The sequence below is a fragment of the Rutidosis leptorrhynchoides genome, chromosome 4 (genome assembly GCF_046630445.1).
Source record: "Rutidosis leptorrhynchoides isolate AG116_Rl617_1_P2 chromosome 4, CSIRO_AGI_Rlap_v1, whole genome shotgun sequence".
In the NCBI taxonomy this organism is placed as follows: Eukaryota; Viridiplantae; Streptophyta; class Magnoliopsida; order Asterales; family Asteraceae; genus Rutidosis; species Rutidosis leptorrhynchoides.
This window is the reverse complement of record NC_092336.1, coordinates 125,989,938-126,000,086: the sequence shown is the minus strand read 5'-3', so window position 1 is coordinate 126,000,086 and position 10,149 is coordinate 125,989,938.

The following is a 10,149-nucleotide window of genomic DNA, read 5'->3' as shown; positions in this document are numbered from 1 at the left end:
AAGAATATCCCCATCATTCCGGGACACCCTTCGGATATGATATAAATTTCGAAGTACTAAAGCATCCGGTACTTTGGATGGGGTTTGTTAGGCCCAATAGATCTATCTTTAGGATTCGCGTCAATTAGGGTGTCTGTTCCCTAATTCTTAGATTACCAGACTTAATAAAAAGGGGCATATTCGATTTCGATAATTCAACCATAGAATGTAGTTTCACGTACTTGTGTCTATTTTGTAAATCATTTATAAAACCTGCATGTATTCTCATCCCAAAAATATTAGATTTTAAAAGTGGGACTATAACTCACTTTCACAGATTTTTACTTCGTCGGGAAGTAAGACTTGGCCACTGGTTGATTCACGAACCTATAACAATATATACATATATATCAAAGTATGTTCAAAATATATTTACAACACTTTTAATATATTTTGATGTTTTAAGTTTATTAAGTCAGCTGTCCTCGTTAGTAACCTACAACTAGTTGTCCACAGTTAGATGTACAGAAATAAATCGATAAATATTATCTTGAATCAATCCACGACCCAGTGTATACATATCTCAGTATTGATCACAACTCAAACTATATATATTTTGGAATCAACCTCAACCCTGTATAGCTAACTCCAACATTCACATATAGAGTGTATATGGTTGTTCCGAAATATATATAGATGTGTGGACATGATAGGTCAAAACATTGTATACGTGTCTATGGTATCTCAAGATTAAATAATATACAATACAAGTTGATTAAGTTATGGTTGGAATAGATTTGTTACCAATTTTCACGTAGCTAAAATGAGAAAAAATTATCCAATCTTGTTTTACCCATAACTTCTTCATTTTAAATCCATTTTGAGTGAATCAAATTGCTATGGTTTCATATTGAACTCTATTTTATGAATCTAAACATAAAAAGTATAGGTTTATAGTCGGAAAAATAAGTTATAAGTCATTTTTGTAAAGGTAGTCATTTCAGTCGAAAGAACGACGTCTAGATGACCATTTTAGAAAAACATACTTCCACTTTGAGTTTAACCATAACTTTTGGATATAGTTTCATGTTCATAATAAAAATTATTTCCCCAGAATAACAACTTTTAAATCAAAGTTTATCATAGTTTTTAATTAACTAACCCAAAACAGCCCGCGGTGTTACTACGACGGCGTAAATCCGGTTTTACGGTGTTTTTCGTGTTTTCAGGTTTTAAATCATTAAGCTAGAATATCATATAGATATAGAACATGTGTTTAGTTGATTTTAAAAGTCAAGTTAGAAGGATTAACTTTTATTTGCGAACAAGTTTAGAATTAACTAAACTATGTTCTAGTGATTACAAGTTTAAACCTTCGAATAAGATAGCTTTATATGTATGAATCGAATGATGTTATGAACATCATTACTACCTCAAGTTCCTTGGATAAACCTACTGGAAATGAGAAAAATAGATCTAGCTTCAAAGGATCCTTGGATGGCTTGAAAGTTCTTGAAGCAGAATCATGACACGAAAACAATTTCAAGTAAGATTTCCACTCGAAATAAGATTGTTATAGTTATAGAAATTGAATTAAAGTTTGAATATGATTATTACCTTGTATTAGAAAGATAACCTACTGTAAGTAACAAAGGTTTCTTGATCTTGGATGATTACTTGGAATGGATTTAGAAAACTTGGAAGTAAACTTGCAATCTTGGAAGTATTCTTGATTTTATGAAACTAGAACTTTTGGAATTTATGAAGAACACTTAGAACTTGAAGATAGAACTTGAGAGAGATCAATTAGATGAAGAAAATTGAAGAATGAAAGTGTTTGTAGGTGTTTTTGGTCGTTGGTGTATGGATTAGATATAAAGGATATGTAATTTTGTTTTCATGTAAATAAGTCATGAATGATTACTCATATTTTTGTAATTTTATGAGATATTTCATGCTAGTTGCCAAATGATGGTTCCCACATGTGTTAGGTGACTCACATGGGCTGCTAAGAGCTGATCATTGGAGTGTATATACCAATAGTACATACATCTAAAAGCTGTGTATTGTACGAGTACGAATACGGGTGCATACGAGTAGAATTGTTGATGAAACTGAACGAGGATGTAATTGTAAGCATTTTTGTTAAGTTGAAGTATTTTGATAAGTGTCTTGAAGTCTTTCAAAAGTGTATGAATACATATTAAAACACTACATGTATATACATTTTAACTGAGTCGTTAAGTCATCGTTAGTCGTTACATGTAAATGTTGTTTTGAAACCTTTAGGTTAACGATCTTGTTGAATGTTGTTAACCCATTATTTATTATAACAAATGAGATGTTAAATTGTTATATTATCATGATATTATGATATATAATATATCTTAGTATGATATATATACAGTTAAATGCCGTTACAACGATAATCGTTACATATATGTCTCGTTTCGAAATCATTAAGTTAGTAGTCTTATTTTTACATATGTATTTCATTGTTAATACACTTAATAATATATTTAATTATCATTTAACATAATTAACCAAGTGTATCAATATCTTAATATGATTCATATGTACCTAGTAAGACGTTGTTATAACGATAATCGTTATATATATATCGTTTTCGAGTTTCTTAAATTAATAGTCTCATTTTTATGTATATAACTCATTGTTAAAATACCTAATGAGATACATACTTATAATAAAATCATGTTAACTATATATATAACCATATATATGTCATCGTATAGTTTTTACAAGTTTTAACGTTCGTGAATCACCGGTCAACTTGGGTGGTCAATTGTCTATATGAAACCTATTTCAATTAATCAAGTCTTAATAAGTTTGATTGCTTAACATGTTGGAAACACTTAATCATGTAAATAACAATTTCATTTAATATATATATATATAAACATGGAAAAGTTCGGGTCACTACAGTACCTACCCGTTAAATAAATTTCGTCCCGAAATTTTAAGCAGTTGGAGGTGTTGACGTATCTTCTGGAAATAAATGCGGGTATTTCTTCTTCATCTGATCTTCACGCTCCCAGGTGAACTCGGGTCCTCTACGAGCATTCCATCGAACCTTAACAATCGGTATCTTGTTTTGTTTAAGTCTCTTAACCTCACGATCCATTATTTCGACGGGTTCTTCAATGAATTGAAGTTTTTCATTGATTTGGATTTCGTCCAACGGAATAGTGAGATCTTCTTTAGCAAAATATTTCTTCAAATTTGAGATGTGGAAAGTGTTATGTACAGCCGCGAGTTGTTGAGGTAGCTCCAGTTGGTAAGCTACTGGTCCGACACGATCTATAATCTTGAATGGTCCAATGTACCTTGGATTTAGTTTCCCCCGTTTACCAAATCGAACAACGCCTTTCCAAGGTGAAACCTTAAGCATGACCATTTCTCCAATTTCAAACTCTATATCTTTTCTTTTACTGTCCGCGTAGCTCTTTTGTCGACTCTGGGCGGTTTTCAATCTTTGTTGAATTTGGATGATTTTCTCAGTAGTTTCTTGTATTATCTCCGGACCCGTAATCTGTCTATCCCCCACTTCACTCCAACAAATCGGAGACCTGCACTTTCTACCATAAAGTGCTTCAAACGGCGCCATCTCAATGCTTAAATGGTAGTTGTTGTTGTAGGAAAATTCTGCTAACGGTAGATGTCGATCCCAACTGTTTCCGAAATCAATAACACATGCTCGTAGCATGTCTTCAAGTGTTTGTATCGTCCTTTCGCTCTGTCCATCAGTTTGTGGATGATAGGCAGTACTCATGTCTAGACGAGTTCCTAATGCTTGCTGTAATGTCTGCCAGAATATTGAAATAAATCTGCCATCCCTATCAGAGATAATAGAGATTGGTATTCCATGTCTGGAGACGACTTCCTTCAAATACAGTCGTGCTAACTTCTCCATCTTGTCATCTTCTCTTATTGGCAGGAAGTGTGCTGATTTGGTGAGATGATCAACTATTACCCAAATAGTATCAAAATCACTTGCAGTCCTTGGCAATTTAGTGATGAAATCCATGGTAATATTTTCCCATTTCCATTCCGGGATTTCGGGTTGTTGAAGTAGACCTGATGGTTTCTGATGCTCAGCTTTGACCTTAGAACACGTCAAACATTCTCCTACGTATTTAGCAACATTGGCTTTCATACCCGGCCACCAAAAATGTTTCTTGAGATCCTTGTACATCTTCCCCGTTCCAGGATGTATTGAGTATATGGTTTTATGAGCTTCTCTAAGTACCATTTCTCTCATATCTCCAAATTTTGGTACCCAAATTCTTTCAGCCCTATACCGGGTTCCGTCTTCCCGAATATTAAGATGCTTCTCCGATCCTTTGGGTATTTCATCCTTTAAATTTCCCTCTTTTAAAACTCCTTGTTGCGCCTCCTTTATTTGAGCAGTAAGGTTAGTGTGAATCATTATATTCATAGATTTTACTCGAATGGGTTCTCTGTCCTTTCTGCTCAAGGCGTCGGCTACCACATTTGCCTTCCCCGGGTGGTAACGAATCTCAAAGTCGTAATCATTCAACAATTCAATTCACCTACGCTGCCTCATATTCAGTTGTTTCTGATTAAATATGTGTTGAAGACTTTTGTGGTCGGTATATATAATACTTTTGACCCCATATAAGTAGTGCCTCCAAGTCTTTAATGCAAAAACAACCGCGCCTAATTCCAAATCATGCGTCGTATGATTTTGCTCATGAATCTTCAATTGTCTAGACGTATAAGCAATCACCTTCGTCCGTTGCATTAATACACTACCGAGACCTTGCTTTGATGCGTCACAATAAATCACAAAATCATCATTCCCTTCAGGCAATGACAATATAGGTGCCGTAGTTAGCTTTTTCTTCAATAATTGAAACGCCTTTTTTTGTTCATCCTTCCATTCAAATTTCTTCCCTTTATGCATTAATGCAATCAAGGGTTTTGCTATTTTGGAGAAATCTTGGATGAATCTTCTGTAGTAACCAGCCAATCCTAAAAATTGACGTATATGTTTCGGAGTTTTTGGGGTTTCCCACTTTTCAACGATTTCGATCTTTGTCGAGTCCACCTGGATACCTTCTTTGTTCACTATGTGACCGATGAATTGAACTTCTTCCAACCAAAATGCACACTTTGAAAACTTAGCGTACAGTTTTTCTTTCCTCAATACTTCTAGCACTTTTCTCAAATGTTCTTCGTGCTCTTGATCATTCTTTGAGTAAATAAGTATGTCATTGATGAAAATAATGACAAACTTGTCAAGATATGGCCCACACACTCGGTTCATAAGGTCCATGAACACAGCTGGTGCCCTAGTCAATCCAAACGGCATAACCATAAACTCGTAATGACCATAACGCGTCCTAAAAGCAGTTTTTGAAATATCATCCTCCTTTACTCGCATTTGATGATATCCAGAACGTAAATCGATCTTCGAATAAACCTACGAGCCTTGTAGTTGATCAAATAAGTCGTCAATTCTCGGTAGTGGATAACGGTTTTTAATGGTAAGTTTGTTCAACTCTCTGTAGTCAATACACAACCTAAATATACCATCCTTCTTCTTGACAAACAAAACAGGAGCTCCCCATGGTGATGTGCTTGGTCGAATGAAACCACGTTCTAATAGTTCTTGCAGTTGGCTTTATAGTTCTTTCATCTCGCTGGGTGCTAGTCTATAAGGAGCACGAGCTATTGGTGCAGCTCCTGGTACAAGATCTATTTGAAATTCAACAGATCGATGTGGAGGTAGTCCCGGTAATTCTTTCAGAAATACATCGGGAAATTCTTTTGCGACAGGAACATCATTGATGCTCTTTTCTTCAGTTTGTACTTTCTCGACGTGTGCTAGAACAGCATAGCAACCTTTTCTTATTAGTTTTTGTGCCTTCAAATTACTAATAAGATGTAGCTTCATGTTGCCCTTTTCTCCGTACACCATTAAGGGTTCTCCTTCTTCTCGTACAATGCGAATTGCATTTTTATAACATACGATCTCTGCTTTCACCTTCTTCAGCCAGTCCATGCCAACTATTACATCAAAACTCCCTAACTCTACTGGTATCAAATCAATCTTAAATATTTCGCTACCCAGTTTAATTTCTCGATTTCGGCATATATTATCTGCTGAAATTAATTTACCGTTTGCTAATTCTAGTAAAAATTTACTATCCAACGGCGTCAATGGACAACTTAATTTAGCACAAAAATCTCTACTCATATAGCTTCTATCCGCACCCGAATCAAATAAAACGTAAGCAGATTTATTGTAAATAAGAAACGTACCCGTAACAAGCTCCGAGTCTTCATGTGCCTCTGCCGCATTAATATTGAAAACTCTTTCGCGGCCTTGTCCATTCGTGTTCTCATGGTTCGGGCAATTTCTAATAATGTGGCCCGGTTTTCCACATTTATAACAAACTACATTGGCATAACTTGCTCCGACACTACTTGCTCCGCCATTACTCGTTCTGACACCATTTGTTCCTTTTGTTCTATTAACCCCTGGTCCGTAGACCTCACACTTCACCGCGCTATGACCATTTCTTTTACACTTGTTGCAAAATTTGGTGCAGAACCCCGAGTGATACTTTTCACACCTTTGGCATAGTTGCTTCTGATTGTTGTTGTTGTTGCGGTTATTATTGTTGTTGGGATGATTGTTGTAGTTGCTGTTGTTGTTGTTGTTGTTGTTGTTGTTGTTGTTGTTGTTGGGCCGTTTGTTGTAGTTGCGATTGATGTTGCGATTGTTGGGATAGTTGTTACGATTATTGTTGTAATTGCTGTTGTTGTTGTATTGGTGATTCTTATCACCATTTTCCTCCCACTTTCTTTTGAGTTGCTTCACATTGGCCTCTTCAGCAGTCTGTTCTTTAATTCTTTCATCAATCTGGTTCACTAGTTTGTAAGCCATTCTACATGCCTATTGTATGGAGGCGGGCTCGTGTGAACTTATATCTTCTTGGATTCTTTCCGGTAATCCTTTCACAAACGCGTCGATCTTCTCTTCCTCATCTTCGAACGCTCCCGCACACAATAGGCACAATTCTGTGAATCGTCTTTCGTACGTGGTAATATCAAATCCTTGGGTTCGTAACCGTCTAAGTTCTGTCTTGAGCTTATTGACCTCGGTTCTGGGACGGTACTTCTCGTTCATCAAGTGCTTGAATGCTAACCACGGTAGTGCGTACGCATCATCTTATCCCACTTGCTCTAGATAGGTATTCCGCCATGTTAACGCAGAACCTGTGAAGGTATGCGTAGCGTACTTCACTTTGTCCTCTTCAGTACACTTACTTATGGCAAACACCGATTCGACCTTCTCGGTCCACCGTTTCAATCCGATCGGTCCTTCGGTTCCATCAAATTCCAAAGGTTTGCAGGCAGTGAATTCTTTATAGGTGCATCCTACACAATTTCCTGTACTGCTAGATCCAAGGTTATTGTTGGTATGTAGCGCAACCTGTACTGCGGCTATGTTTGAAGCTAGAAAAGTACGGAATTCCTCTTCATTCATATTCACGGTGTGTCGAGTAGTCGGTGCCATTTCCTTCAAAATAGTCAAATGGAACAAGTTAATCATACAGAATATTAAGAGTAGTTAATAGTATTTCGTAGCATAATATGAACTCATTTATAAAAGCTTTTTCTTCATATTAGCGTTTTATAAGTTTAAATTCGGGTAGTACCTACCCGTTAAGTTCATACTTAGTAGCTAATATACAATTCAACTACTACAATTCTATATGAAAAACTGATTATAATAATATTTCGCGTTCAAACTTTTATACAATATTTTACAAACTTACAATACCGCTTATTTTACATAAAGCATTAAATATAGCACACAATAACTTTGATACAAAATAGTTGTGAAGATAATTCTAGCTAGTACACAAGTCGTTCAGCAAAGGCAATAAAGACACGTAATTCATACGTCCAGAAACAAGTCATGCATTCTGGTTTTACTAGGACTATTTCCCATCCTTGGTCTTGTGGAACATAACCGTTATGGCCGTTGATAAGACAGCGTGTTGTAACGTCGTCAAAGGGAAGAGGGTTACGTAATGACCAACAGTCTCGTAATAACCTAAAAACCTCATTTCTTACCCCAATTACCGACTCCGTCACTTGTGGGAACGTTTTGTTTAATAGTTGTAGCCCGATGTTCTTTTTCTCACTTTGGTGAAAAGCGAACATTACTAACCCGTAAGCATAGCATGCTTCTTTATGTTGCATGTTAGCCGCTTTTTCTAAATCATGAAGTCCTATATTCGGATACATTGAGTCAAAATAATTTCTTAACCCGTTGCGTAAAATAGCATTTGGGTTCCCCGCAATATATGCGTCAAAGTAAACACATCGTAACTTATGGGATTCCCAATGTGATATCCCCCATCTTTCAAACGAAAGTCTCTTATAAACCAAGACATTCTTGGAACGTTCTTCGAATGTCTTACAAACTGATTTCGCCGTAAATAGTTGTGCCGAAGAATTCTGACCGACTCTAGACAAGATTTCATCAATCATGTCTCCAGATAGGTCTCTTAAAATATTGGGTTGTCTATCCATTTTGTGTTTTTATACTGTAAAATAGACAAGAGTTAGATTCATAAAAAAATACTTATTAATACAAGCAATTTTTACATATATCATAAAGCATAAGCACACTATATTACATATATTACACCACACGAATACAACTATCTTATTCCGACTCGCTTGTTTCTTCTTCTTCGGTTTTGGTTCGTTTTGCCAAGTTTCTAGGGATATATGATGTTCCCCTAATACGAGCCGTCATTTTCCACATTGGTGTAGAAAAACCTGGTGGTTTAGAGGTTCCCGGATCATTGTTACAACTTAAGGGCTTCGGGGGTTGACGATACATATAAAGTTCATCGGGGTTGGAATTAGATTTCTCTATTTTTATGCCCTTTCCCTTATTATTTTCTTTTGCCTTTTTAAATTCAGTTGGGGTAATTTCTATAACATCATCGGAATTCTCGTCGGAATCCGATTCATCGGAGAATTGGTAATCCTCCCAATATTTTGCTTCCTTGGCGGAAACACCATTGACCATAATTAACCTTGGTCGGTTGGTTGAGGATTTTCTTTTACTTAACCGTTTTATTATTTTCCCCACCGGTTCTATTTCTTCTTCCGGTTCCGATTCTTCTTCCGGTTCCGATTCTTCTTCCGGTTCCGACTCTTCTTCCGGTTCCTCTTCGGGAACTTGTGAATCAGTCCATGAATCATTCCAATTTACATTTGACTCTTCATTATTATTAGGTGAGTCAATGGGACTTGTTCTAGAGCTAGACATCTATCACATAATATCAAACACGTTAAGAGATTAATATATCACATAATATTCACATGTTAAAAATATATAGTTTCCAACAAAATTTGTTAAGCAATCATTTTTCAAGTAAACACGGTCGAAGTCCAGACTCACTAATGCATCCTAACAAACTCGATAAGACACACTAATGCAAAATTCTGGTTCTCTAAGACCAACGCTCGGATACCAACTGAAATGTCCCGTTCTTATTGATTAAAAACGTTCCATATTAATTGATTTCGTTGCGAGGTTTTGACCTCTATATGAGACGTTTTTCAAAGACTGCATTCATTTTTAAAACAAACCATAACCTTTATTTCATAAATAAAGGTTTAAAAAGCTTTACGCAGATTATCAAATAATGATAATCTAAAATATCTTGTTTACACACGACCATTACATAATGGTTTACAATACAAATATGTTACATCGAAATCAGTTTCTTGAATGCAGTTTTTACACAATATCATACAAACATGGACTCCAAATCTTGTCCTTATTTTAGTATGCAACAGCGGAAGCTCTTAGTATTCACCTGAGAATAAACATGCTTTAAACGTCAACAAAAATGTTGGTGAGTTATAGGTTTAACCTATATATATCAAATCGTAACAATAGACCACAAGATTTCATATTTCAATACACATCCCATACATAGAGATAAAAATCATTCATATGGTGAACACCTGGTAACCGACATTAACAAGATGCATATTTAAGAATATCCCCATCATTCCGGGACACCCTTCGGATATGATATAAATTTTGAAGTACTAAAGCATCCGGTACTTTGGATGGGGTTTGTTAGG